Source organism: Octopus bimaculoides, chromosome 15, assembly GCF_046866305.1.
Source record: "Octopus bimaculoides isolate indiv1 chromosome 15, ASM4686630v1, whole genome shotgun sequence".
Classification (NCBI taxonomy): Eukaryota; Metazoa; Mollusca; class Cephalopoda; order Octopoda; family Octopodidae; genus Octopus; species Octopus bimaculoides.
In genome coordinates this window covers 54,268,107-54,283,106 of record NC_142942.1, presented here as the reverse complement: position 1 = coordinate 54,283,106, position 15,000 = coordinate 54,268,107, and positions in this window count along the sequence as shown.

The following is a 15,000-nucleotide window of genomic DNA, read 5'->3' as shown; positions in this document are numbered from 1 at the left end:
CTTTCATCAAAGTGCAAATAAGGGTTACCATATATTCATATAAACTTCGTAGGAGAACTAATACACGTATGCCACACATACGCATGAAAGCACTTTAAACACACACAAACATGTGTGTGTTTGTGTGTTTGTGTGTGTATGTGCGTGAGGCGAGTATGTATGTATATATATATTCACGTATTCTACACATGTGGTTAGCTGGACACTGCATAAGACCTACCGATGAAATTGCTAACAAACTAATGCTCTGGCAACCAGCGGGAAGAAAAAGAAGCAGGAGAGGAAGGAGGAAGACGACCTATATCGACAACTTGCTGGAGGATTCTGGCATTGTAGGGGTACAGGAGCTGAGGACCATTATGCAAGATCGATATGAGTGGGGGAAACGTGTGAAAACAGTCTTGGGGCGTCATAAGGCCAGTTACTCGGTTTCCATTTAACCGAGATCAAATTCTTCTGGAATGGGCACCGGTCTGCTGTTGGGTTCAAAGCCAGCAATTTTGAGGGAACAAGACGAGTCAATTACACCCACCCTAGTGCTCAACTAGTACTTATTTTTTCGACCCCCGAATGGTTGAAAAAGTGTAGCTGACCTCGGCGAGATTTTGAACTCAGAAACTAAAGAGCCAGAAGAAATACTTGTTAGCATTTTTGTCCGACGTGCTAACGATTTTTCCAGATTGCAGCCTTTCGCGAACATATTGCTTTCAATAATTACAGATCCACTATGATTGCCGAGTATTTCACTTTTATATAGATGATGTCATCAGCGGGACTTCATATTTGGGGACACCAAGCATTTTCAGTGTTTTAATGAGATACCATATCAAAGCAAACCCATCATCACGTCCTTAATTCTTACCACGAGAAATTTCCCATGACTTGTTTTGTTAATCGAGAAATATTCTTTTTAACGTAGGGTATATTTCTCTGATCCTCTTCCGCGCAACAAAAAGAGCTCACTCATTATATATGCAATTATGTAAATATGCAATCGTTTTCTTTATATTTGTGAAGACCTGTCTTTTAATCTCTACATCTTCGGCTACCTTTCATTTTGCAGAATTGTAGCCTTTCCTTTCACATATCCATTTATATAATTTACTATGATGTACGATTTGTCCATATTGCTCAGATTAAAACTGTTTGACCATATTAACATTTCGTAGTATTAATTATAAACTTCCAACCCTTCAGAATTGTGAGTAAAATTATTACAGTTCTAAGACGATAATCTGTGCTATTTAACAATGTTGTTCAGAATAGCTATTGGCATATTTTAGAAAATACGCCAGCAAAACATAGTTTGATGTTTCCAATGATCACAGGGTAAACCTTCCCTTTAATCTTATCTCTTCTGCTTCAGCAACCTGTTCTGAGAGTTTTTAGTATACATCCTTTGAGTATTAAACCATCACATAATTCTAATACGCCTTTTCCAGAACTTTCTCATATTCCCTTTCCAGTTACCTAACTACAGTTCACCCGTACACCTTTTCTTTGTTCCACTTCCGTTCGTATGTTCCAATTCCCTTCTCTGCCGGGTAAATAACTACTTTGTACTATAATGGACCCACGTGAGAGCATCGTCAATTAAATTATTCAATGTAGATACAAACGCTGACAACCTCTCATCTTTCATAACACTTGCTTAAGCCCTTCACACCATATGTGTATGCATAGAGAGTTACATTGAATGCCGCTTGAATTTCTGAATCCAACATTTTCGCACACACACACACACACACACACAGACACACATATATATATATATATATATATATATATATATATATATATATATATATATATATATATATATATATAAAGTTATAAATGACAAGAGAAGTAGTATGCTAATATTTATTTAACTATAGGAAAATAAAATTCAAAAAACATCATGATAAATTGTTTCGTAACTTAAAGCATATAAATATAATTTATGTTTGCATTAATACAAAAAATCCTTATATATACACGTCTGCAGCCAACCTCATGCCTTTCCGCCTAAGCTCTGCACATGAACAGGCCTTCAAATGTTCTGCAGCCCATCTCGGTGAGATCACACCCTGCGCCACCCTAGGGTACGCCTTGGAAGAGTTTTAATTGAACAAATTGCCTTATGGTTTTTAAAGCGTGTAGTTATGTTACCGGTAGCATTTGCCGGACTGGTAACCTACCAGGACTTGAAAGGAAAACCACACTGGTTGTGAAGCAGAAGAGATTACGAACACAGTCAAACAGACACACAAACATAAAATTATATATAAGTTTATATACATATTTGTACATGAATATATATATTGGCTCAGTGGTTAAGGTGTTGCACTCACGATTGCGAGATCGTGGGTTCGATTCCCAGACCGGGCGTTGCGTTCTTAAGAAAAGCACTTCGTTTCACGTTGCTCTGCGATCATTTCGTCATCTGACATATGGCACCCGTTGCACCTGTACAGGTAATGTTGATTTGATGGAGGGAGTAAGCCTATATCTACACAAACATTTGATCACTATAAACAAATCATGTGTGTGGTTGTTCGGTAAGAAATTGTCATACCCTCATACGTCGTCTAATGACGGGAGAGTCCCTTATATGTGTGTGTGTATATATATATATATATATATATATATATATATATATATATATATATATACGACGAGCTTCTCCACAGTTTCCCTCTCCCTAATTCACTAACAAGGCATTGGTCGGCCTGGAGCTACAATTTAGTGGAAGACACTTGGCCAAGGTGCCACGCAGTGAGAGTGAACCCGGAACCACGTAGTTGCAAAACGAGCTTCTTAATCACACAGCCATATTCCTCTCTAAGCAAGAGACATCGATGTCTGGGAATCCGACAGGTGGCAGCACTGGACAGATATGCTGTTTTTACACCTTTTTTTGTTAACATAAGAGGGAATTTTTTCTCCACAGTAACTGCAGTGAATTTGCCTTCAGCAGTTGAAAGATGTCGCAAACATATTTTAGCGAACCTAAAATTCGCATGTATATATGTGTGTGGGGGTCGGGGGTCTGTGTACGTATATATATGCTTACATATATATATATATATATATATATATATATATATATATATATATATATATATATATATATATATATATATATATATATATATATATGGATGCATATATTTATCTATATATGTATATATATATGCGTATATATACACGTATGTATTATGTGTGCGGGTGCATGCATGTATGTATGTATCAGAGAGTACAATTATGTGTGTAGATAGATAGATAGATGCATACATACATACATACATTCATACATACATACATACATACATATATACGTACGTACATACATACATACAAACAGACAGACACAAAACAACTTAGACTTGTTTCCTATTTCAGTAAGCTGCAGTCTCCAATGATAATTCGTACGTATGACTAATTTTATTAAAAACACTTTGTCCATATATTCTAACTCAATAACCATTTAAATCCTAAGCTACAACTGTTCTTATGCATGTATATATACATACATGCATACATACATACACACATACATACATACATACATATATATATATACACACACACGCACACACACATACACAAATACGCTACACACGCGCACGTAATTACGTATACGTGTGTATGTGTGTGTGTGTGTGTGTACTCATCCTCTTAACTAATCTATCACAATATATTGCAGAAACAATACAGCAGACAACTCTACTTAACACTTGTTTGTAATTTCAAAGTCTACAGACGCCGAACGTATGGCAGGAGCTGACATGTATAAAGTCAGTAACGAATTCCCATGGCATTTCAATAATGAAATAGTGGCAATTTATCTCCCTTTATTTACATTTGAAATCCCAAGCGTTTTCCATAAATTGCTTAGGCTTTATGCAAACTTATATTTTGCAATATTAATATTTTTCTCGTTATGCCTAAATCTCTTATGTAGAATAATGCTTATAGTCAATCAAATAGACTCCATTATATTGCTGGTTTTCATTTAACCATCACGATCACTATCAATGGCGAGAAAAAACTTGTTTTATTATAGCTCGTTCTGTACTTCCATATCATCCCTTATCCCTATCCAGTAGAGCTATGATTTATTTGATTCACCCGTGATCATACCGTATTTGTGAGGAATAATGTATTATTTCAAGGAGATTTGGTTATTATTTCTAGTAAGCCGAGTGGCCACGTCGAGGGATCACTCATTGGCAGGAAGCCAATTTGTTAGCCTTGCGTCAAAATTTGAAACCACTATTAACTACATCCTTACGTATAATCGTGAGGCGTTAAAAACCATTTTTTATTATCTTCAGTAACCAATTATCTGACGGTGGTAATCGTCGATGCATTTACCACATCCAAATAGGCAGTCGTACGAATATAAGCTTTTGCATACAATCCCATGAAGTATTCAACGAAAACCTGATAACATTCATGCTGAAATACTCTTCGCAATTGCCTCGTTGGACCGCACATTAAATGTTATCGTCATTTTTAAACACATGTACAACAATCCATCGTTATTATTCCAATCTGTTTTATACAAAACTCAAGAGAATCCATTAAAGGAATGTACTTTGGAATTACATTATCAAATAGCAGCTAGAAGCAATATTCTTGGTGACGGTGTATCTATGCATTCCTACCTCCTGAAACATTCAACAAATTCTATATGTTTTAAATCGAAAATGGAGTACTTCACTATTGAACAATAAGCAGGACGAGGTAATGTGATACGTAGACATTATATATGTGTTCATGAAGTAGATGGAGAAATTAGTTTTATTGCTGTTGAAAAACTATTCTAAACGAGAATGGATAGATGTGTTATAAAGTTCGACGGCCAACATAAAACTCAAACATATATAAGTCAGTATGTAAAATATATACACTCATAAAAATCTCACGAAATCTCACATCTTATATTAATATCTATCAAAATAAGTGACGACTTTACAGAATCGTTGGAGTGCTGGAGTGAATACTTATGGTATTTGTTATGAATTTCTGTTCTCTGAGATCGAATCCGATCGATGATGTTAATTTTACTTTCATATTGTAGCCTGAAAGATAAGTTACGTGAAGTTCTAAATAATGATGAAGCGAATCGTCAGCTGCTTCTAACTATACAAATCTAATACGTGCATTGAATTCTCTATCCTCCTTAAATGTGTGTGTGTGTGTCTGTGTCTGTGTCTGTATGTGTGTTTGTGTGTGTCTGTGTGTGTCTGTGTCTGTGTGTGTCATAATGCAGGGAAACGGTTACATAATCAAGTAGCTGCATGCCTGAAGAAATACGTGGCGTGGAAACAATTGTAGTGATTGAAAATAAATTTCCAGCCGTACTCCTTCTTGTTGACTCCAATTTTTTTCAATTATCCATTCACACACGACAGAATCCCAAATGCAAACCTGGAAGTAAGTATAATATTACTACTGGATAACACAGGGTGAAATCTGAAGGTGGACGAGCTTTATACTATGTTCTTAACAGAATATACCATAACAATATATATATATTGTGTGTATGTATATATATTTATATTAAACATAATTCAGAATATTTCAGCATCACCAGGAACGCAGCATCTAGTAATGGGATGCGAGAAATTTTATAGAATCAAAATTTCAATTATTTACAAAAGATTCTCGAAGGAGTTTGAAGGAGATAGAAGCTTCGAGCCAATGTGCATTTGCTACTGTTTTTGTTGTGTATCGAATATTGTTGTTGTTGTTGTCGTTACTGTTGGTGTTGTTTTGTTGATGTTGATTTATGTGAATTCGTCTGTTGTAATTGTCTCCTGTCTATATAAAACTTTAATAACAATACTTCTGTTTCTACTAAACGAGAGACAACCTAAAACAATAACTAAATTTTTGGAAAATTCAACTGATGAATATGTATATAGGAGGTACGTATATTAAAACACACGCACAAACACACATACGCATACATACACGCATACATACATACATACATACATACGTGCATACGTGCATACGTATATACATACATAAATAGACGCATAAAGAGATGGAGAGAGAGAGAGGTACACGCATACAGAGAGGCAATGTTATAGATGCTTATGTCCATATAGTTACACAACACACAAATATGCACGCACGTACACATACACACACATACACACGATGGATATTGCCAGTCTACGTTTAGCGTGTGGATATCTCTCTCTTTCTCTCTCTCTGTGTTTGTGTGTCTGTGTATGCATAGCTTTTTGTGTATGTTTTATATATACACATATATTCTTACATACACACGCGGTCATACGTATGTATAAAGATAAAGAATGAGAGATAAACAGAAACTTTCACATATTGATTTATACATCAATATATCTCACAATATCAGTATATATATATATATATATATATATATATATATATATATATATAGAGAGAGAGAGAGAGAGAGAGAGAGAGAGAGAGAGAGAGCTAGTTGTATATATATAATATATAATATATAAGTACATACTATAGATATATATGCATATATGAGATATATATATATATATACACATATATGATACATACATAAGTGCATATATATATATATATGTATATATATACATGTACATGCCCGTGTGTTTTGCTTACATATGTAGCCACATGTGTGTGAATGTTCATATGTGTGTATATGCGTGTGTGTGCTTGTGTGTGTGTATATATGTGTAACTATATATATAGATATATGTATATAAAAGTATGTATATACATGCTTACATACACACCTACATACACACATACATACACACACATACATACACACACATACATACACACATACATACATACATACATACATGCATACATACATACATACATACATACATACATACATACATATATGGAATGAGTATCAGCTTTTAACCGTATCGTGTTGAAAATACGTTTGTGTGATTTATTGAAATTTATTGAAATTTTATGTTTAGAACCACAAGTCAGTATTTTTTTATTAGTTGGTGGTCATCAAATATCCAAATATGAACACACGAATAAATATTGTATATATTTCTATATACAGTCATATATGGGTGTATGTGTGTGTTAGTGACACAATGGAAGGAAGTGTATGCGTGTACGTGTGTGCGCATAGCTATGTTTGTATGTGGATTATATTGTCTGTATATGTGTGTGTGTGTGTGTGTGTGTGTGTGCGTGTGTGTGTGTGTGTGCGTGTGTATGTATATATGTATGTATGTATATGTGCGAATATATATCCCATAAGCACATACATATGCGCATGCATAGATACACACACACACACACACACACATACACACGTATACACATATATACGTTTGTGTATTTTGTGTGTGTGAGTGTGTGTATTATATATATATATATATATATATATATATATATATATATAGCTTCGTTTTCGCCATGCACGAAACACGTGTCCCTTGCATTACTACTGAGACTTTCTTTCCGTTGGATATTAATACATTCAAGCTTTTATAGAGTCGTATTTCTCTTCTTTGTCATATGAAATGAGATATTCATATTTCATAGGTCTGCCCGTGCAGTAGCTTACACCTTTGGGGTCTCCGAGTGTATAACGAGTGTTCCTGAAAGGAATCTACTAACGAAGCGGTGAGGGGCGGTATCACTGATCAGACTCAAAAGAAAATCTTTTCCAACTATGAACAACGCAATTATTTTTATACATTGTGTATCAATGGCTACATTATCGAATTTTATTTCAGGTTCATAGGCGCATGCGTGGCTGTGTGGTAAGAAGCTTACTTCCTAACCACATGGTTCCGGGTTCAATCCCACTGCGTGGCACCTTGGGCAAATGTCTTCTATTATAGCTTCGGGCCAACCAAAGCCTTGGAAGTGGATTTGGGAGACGGAAACTGAAAGAAGCCCGGCGAGCTGGCAGAATCGTTAGCACGCCGGGCGAAATGCTTAGCGGTGTTTCGTCTGCCGTTACGTTCTGAGTTCAAATTCCGCTGAGGTCGGCTTTACTTTTCATCCTTTAGGGGTCGATTAAATAAGCAACAGTTACGCACTCGAGTCGATGTAATCAACTTTATCCCTTCGTCTGTCTTTGTTTGTCCCCTCTATGTTTATCCCCTTGTGGACAATAAAGAAATGATTATTACGATGCTAACTTCTGGCACATTCACCATTACTGTGCCTACACAGTGAAATAATTTTACATCCGAAAACCAATTTATAAAGAGAAAATATGTGTTATTTGCTTCATACTTTTTAAGGTTTGCTGGAAGCATTGCAAAACGCAGGCTGTGTAGTCAAGAAGCTAGCTATGCAACAATGTGGCGTTGGGTTCAATTCCACTACACGGCATCTTGGGCAAGTGTCTTTTAAACCTGGACCGACCAATGTCTTGTAAGAGAATTTGGTTAACCCTGCAAGTTTTGAAAGACATTTTATTGTTTTTATTTTCTCTTTGCTTTATATTTTTATTTTTTATTTTTTTATTATTATTATTATTTTTGGGTTTTTTTTTGTTAAATCTAATTTAACAGATTTAGGAAAAAACTCATAAAGACAAACTGAAAATTAAATGTGTTATTGGTAACCTGATAATTAGCAGGTATAATGAATTATTTAAGAACCAAATTAGCAAGTCAACCAATTAGTTCGGTCTGTATCTGAACGAGTGCTTATTGTTACTATTATTATTATTGCTGTTGTTGTTGTTGTTGTTGCTGTTATTAGTCAGGTTGTTATTGTTCATCGAACAAACAACACATAACCGAGTACACTCAGAAAGTACAGTATTTCATTCGTATATACAGGTATATTTTCATTGTTAATATCTGTTATTTGCATTTTGTTCCATTAGTATTTTAAGCGGATGGCCTTTATTTATATAAGATCTAGGATATTCGTGTGCCACAACTGCACCAACCCAGCAAAGTGAGCGATGTTACAGGTTAAGTTTTATCTAAGTTTGGTATAAAGACAATAGCTCATCAGTGCTAAAACATTTTCTCGTTCTGCAACACATAATCTTTCAGAAAGGATTTTGGCAATGCTTTATGTGTAATTCCGCAATGAGAGATTATAAGCAATTATAAAGACGTAGCATTTTGAAGAATAGTTCAGGCACATAGCTTAGTGGTTAGGCTGTTGGACTCGGGATTGTACGATTGTGGTTTCAATTCCTGGGCTGGGCAATGCTTTGTGTTCTTGAGCAAAACACTTCATTTCACATTACTCCAGTCCAATCAGTTGGAAAACATGGGTAATCCTGCGACGGACTGACGTCTTGTCCAGGGAGGAATATATACGCCAGGAAAACCTGAAAACCGGGAAACCGGGAATCCGGGAAACCGGGAAACCGGGAAACCGGGAAACCGGGAATCCGGGAATCCGGTCCTGTGCTCCTTATGGAGTCGTGTGGACTGGCAAATTTCAAGACTGTGACTGCATATCAAAGTCCGCCTAGAACAGAGGAAGAATGAATGAGCTCCCTTGCAGAGGGAAATGAATTTGTGTGTGTGTGTGTGTGTGTGTGTGTGTGTGTGTGTGTGTGTGTGTGTGTGTGTGTGTGTGTGTGTTGTTAATCAAGGTGAGTTTGAAATGTTCTCATTAAAAGATATTTTCAATCTCTGTGCAAGGAGGCCATACATGTGATGTAAATGTTACGTCTGGATGACGTTTGTGTGCAGAACGTCAAAAGGAATAAAAGCATTTCATTTGCCTAGAAGTGTCTATGTTTAGGCGTTTAGAATATTTACACTCGGAAAATAAAGTTAATTTTGATGTAAAAGTGAAAAAATGGTTTTAAAATGAACATTCGTTGACAGAGAATGATTTCGAAATAGTTGGGATCTTTTTCTTTTTAGTTGTTTAATTATTGTTTTGTTTAGGGTTCACTTGCCTTATTAATGGTAAAAGCATGTGTTTCTAAATTATTTTCTACAAACCATTCCATTTTTTTTTTTTGTATTCAGCAACAATTTTAAATGTTTAAAGCATTCAGTTTTGTTTTAAACAAACACACACACACACATACACACACACAAACACATATATATATAGATATATATATAAGCATGTTTATGTGTGTGTGTGGATATATGTATGTGTGTACATTTGTGTATGTATGTATCTCTACGCTTTCATAAAATCGCTGATTTCGCTGTTGTTCGACTTTTACATAATCAAATAAATCTTCCAGCAATTTCTGAACTTTTTACGTAAGATATTTTCTTTCTTCGTGATATTATAGTTTTATATTATGAAAAATAAAATATTAAATTAAAATTATTTCTTTCAATCTTTTCGTATCATTGTAAACGTTTTAATATCGTGTTTGCTGAAAAATAGAGAAAAACATCTGTGTTAAAATGTTGATATATACAATTATAAAGAACCAGATTAAAATTACCGTCATTTTTTACATCACTGGTACACAAGCTTTTCATTAATATGAAAGGACTGCACGGAGGCAATTAGAAGATTCTGTGTCGTTTAGCCTCTGGAAAATGTAACAAACATCTGATAATGTTACGACATAAAATCTATTCCTCCAAAAGTGTGTACGCGATTCACTGATAAAAAGGTAACTGGGCGACTGATATTCGTTAAACTTATGTCTCTGTATTCTGTAATATTATATTAGATATAAAAAGATGTAACAGCCTCCTAGTTAATATTCAAAACAAGTGTCAAAATATTGTTTGATAACCATATAAGCAGCTGAAACGAAAGAATTGGAAGAAACAAATTCTTCACATGAGTGCAGTTCCATATAACATCCTGTCTCCAAACTTAAGAAACATCTGTATCAAAGATTGGACACACTCCAAAACAAAACAAAAAAAATGGTAAATCAATTCTTTTACAACGTTTTCTATACCAGCCAAAGAATGACTAGGAATCCAAAATGAAATACAAAATGTAATTATTCTTATTAGTACTGGGGATATGTCAATTTTTGTGAGTTATATAATACGTCTCAAAATAACTGGTACTTATACGTTCCAAACCGATTGTCAAATATGATAAAGACAGTTGCCAACAAAATTGAAGCAAGCTATTCAATCTTTCATTCCGTTATTCGTCCATCAAATACTTTCAAGTGCACACAGCCTCACACAGCTTCTGTGTCATTGGTTTACATAGTAATTTAATTGTGTGATATTCACGTTTTCGGAAGGTGTCGTAGCAGACAATTTTAATATATATATAGCTTTTGTGTCTTGGCGTTGTAGTAAGACAATTTTATTAATAAGTATTGATGCCGAATCTTGGTGCTATTGAACAAGATTTTTATGTCGCCATGTTTAAAATAAGCTTTCAAGATCTTAGTAACTTATCAGTGAAAAAAGACCTACCAGCACCCTTCCCCCTATCAATCAGGAAGATTTGTTTATAGCAGAATCGTTAGAGCATCGGACAAAATCCTCTGCAGCGTTTACGTTCCAAGTTCAAATACCGCACAGGTCAACTTTGCCGTTCATGTTTTCAGGGCTGATAAAATAATATAGCAGTCAGGTGCTGAGATCGAAGCAATATGGACGAGTGCCCTTATATATATATATTTATATATATATGTGTGTGTGTGTATGTATGTGTAGATATATATATATATATATATATATATATATATATATATATATATATATATATATATGTATTATGTATGTGTATGTGTGTATACATATATATACACATATAAGAATATATACTGTTTTTAAAAATAAGTAAACTAAATTCTCAGGTGTTACATTTGGTTTTCTGCTTAAATTATCCAAATAAATCGCAGTATTCTGCTCCATCAGAGTAGCCCATGCATGATTATATCAAAGTGGCTTACGTGATTATATCAACATCCATGTTATTATATCGATATCCATGTTATTATATCGACTTCCATGTTATTGATAATTGAAGACGTCATTTAAACTGCCAAGGTTTTGTTTACTAGAGGCCTCAAAATTGATTAGTAGAATTCGATAACATTGAACTGTGTGAATTTGCATTTTTTTTTTTCATCGCTAATGTTGCTAAGCCAGGTAAGTATTGCACTGGTGTTAGCAAATCTTCTTAATCGTGTGGCATTTCCAAATTATCATTAATAGAATTAAGGATGTATTTATTAACTTTCGACATCTCAGGATTTATAAGCGTGCATTTAGGGTTTGCATTCACATTCTCTTAGGGATCTTAGAGTGTTGTATATGATTCTCGTTTGTCAAAACTCCTCACTTTCCCACTGTCATATCTACTTTACGTGTTTTAGCTATTGTTTCTTCTTGGTGTTTAATGTTCACATAGATATTTGCTGAATGTTTGTATGGTATTCTTTATTAAGGGGTTAACGTATGTATCCTTGTCTAAATTTTACAGGTCTTTGTCTTTTCTGAATAATGTGTAGATTCTGTTGGAGTTTTACTGGTCGTTATGTCAGGTTTTAATTCATACTGGAAGGCGTTATTGCATTTATCACTTTCCAGTCATTTGATCGTAGTAAACCGTTTCGGGTTTTTATTGCGAATGTGTCATTTATTGGGGTTACGAGGTTGTTCTCGTAAAAGTATGCTTTCCACCTCATTCTTTTAATGACTGCTCTCAGATTACTGATGAGCCGTTTTAAGTAGATCTTGTTCGGTGACAAAGAGAGGTTTGCTTTTTTCATGTCCAAACTATCTTTCATGTACTACTGAATGTACTCAAGAGACACACGACGTGTTATAGTGGTGCGTTTGCGAGTGGGTTTACCATCGTGAGAACACTATGATCAAAGTACAAAAGAACTAAATGCGTACATAGACTAGATACTACTTATCTTGTGTTGTATATTTGCGCTTATGTGTTTACATGCGTGTGTGAGTGTATAAATTAAATACATATTTGTACAATCACACACATGCACACACGTCTATCTAGCAATGTATAATATATATGCGTATGCATATGTGTATATATATATATATATATATATATATATATTACATATAACTACAAGCTATTATATATATATATGTGGTGTGTGTGTGTGTGTGTGTGTATGTATGTATGTATATGCCTTTTGAGAGACTGACCGTTATATTGCTATTCTCCAGTCTCGTTCGTCTATACATTTTCCGCTCTCTCTCTCTCTTTCTTCATCTCTCTCTCTTACTCTCTCTCGTGATCGAGTTTTGCATTTATATAAATTGAGGACCTTCGACTGCTAAAATTTTATTTCCTTCTGAGGATGGGGTAAGTAATAATATACCTTAAATGTGTGTTCTTTCATATACATTTGCCAAGCAACAATTTACTCCATGTATTTCAAGTTATAGTATTCAGGTCATTTCCTTGAACCTGAAACTACAACATAAAACAAGACAAGAAAATGAAGTTTCCCGTCCCTTAAAATGAAGTCATTCCTGTTCTGAGTAACCCCTTCCTTGAGGCCACCATTGGCTGCAGGTCCTTTTTAGATCACGAGAACACCATATGAGGTGAGAGTCACCTAACTGACCATTCGCTTTATCCCTAGTGAACTGTGGGATTGATTTCAGTAACTGAGGCTGAGAGCCCAGTAATAAAAATTAATAGGAGCACTCCGTCGGTTACGACGACGCGGGTCCCAGCTGATCCGATCAATGGAACAGCTTGCTCGTGAAATTAACGTGCAAATGGTTGAGCACTCCACAGACACGTGTATCCTTAATGTAGCTCTGAGGTAGATTCAGCATGACACAGAGTGTGACAAGGCTGGCCCTTTGAATTACTGGTACTACTCATTTTTGCCAGCTGGCTTTGGTTACATTGGTGGTAACAGTTACATTTACATTAAACTCGATGAAGATCCTTATACAGTTCTACATAAATCTATCCATGATGGGGTGGTCGATCATATGGTTATTGCCAAAGCATTTTATCTCTGCAAACTCGAACTGTAGTGGAGGATATACGCTCCATGTAAGTGTACAAAATAGTCACATGAGACCTGCGACTCCAGCCACATCAAAGACCCCGTAGAAATATAAAACAGCAGAAGGTCACCTTCCCTTTTCACCCATTGTGTGTCATCATGATATAAGCTATTGAACAATTTTATATATATATATATATATATAATAAGGAAGGTTTTTTGCTAATATTTCATTTGTTTCTTGTCTAGAAAAGAAAATATGTCAAATTGTCAAAAAACTCTTATATGTAAATGCGTGTGTGTTTACGTATGTGTTAGTGTGTATGAGTGTGTATACACATATTTATAAATGCATACATACATGTAACGTATACACACGCACACACATACATACATTCATACATACATACATGCATACATACATACATACCTACATACGTACATACATACATACATATGCACATTCACACATGACCTAACGTCTAATAATTTTATTTTCAGCAAAGTTGTTATATTTATTGACAAGTACGGTGTTTACACAATATAGAAACAGTAAACAATAGAATTAATATTGCAAAATTGTGAAATTGTTTTCGGTCTGCTATTATATATATAATTTATCGTCGCTGAAGTTGTTCATACACAGACTCATCCTATAGGACATAACATTAATCAAAAGAGTTATTAATTATTATTCTCCTTCTAAAGAAACAAAGAAAAAATAATAAAAATAAAACAACTAATAACTAAAGATTTATTTAATTATTTCATAGAGGAATCGAAAACAACGTGCTTCCTTGTTGTTCGTTTTCGTCTTTCGCTTCTTTTTCTATAATATGTGAGATGTTTCAGCATTTCAGATGGTCACATCGATAAAGTACCTAGAAACCAGCCAAAAGGTTTATCGATTCCGGCTTTTTTAAACCATTGTCGTGTGCTGCCCCACCACACGTATGGGCACGCACACACACGCACACACACACACACACACATACGCACATACACACACATGCGCACACACTCACATACACACACATGTGTATATATGTGTCTGTGTGTAGAGAGAGATAAAGTGAAAGGAGGAGAGAGAGTATGAAAGAGAAAGAGAGATGTTTATGTTTGTATAT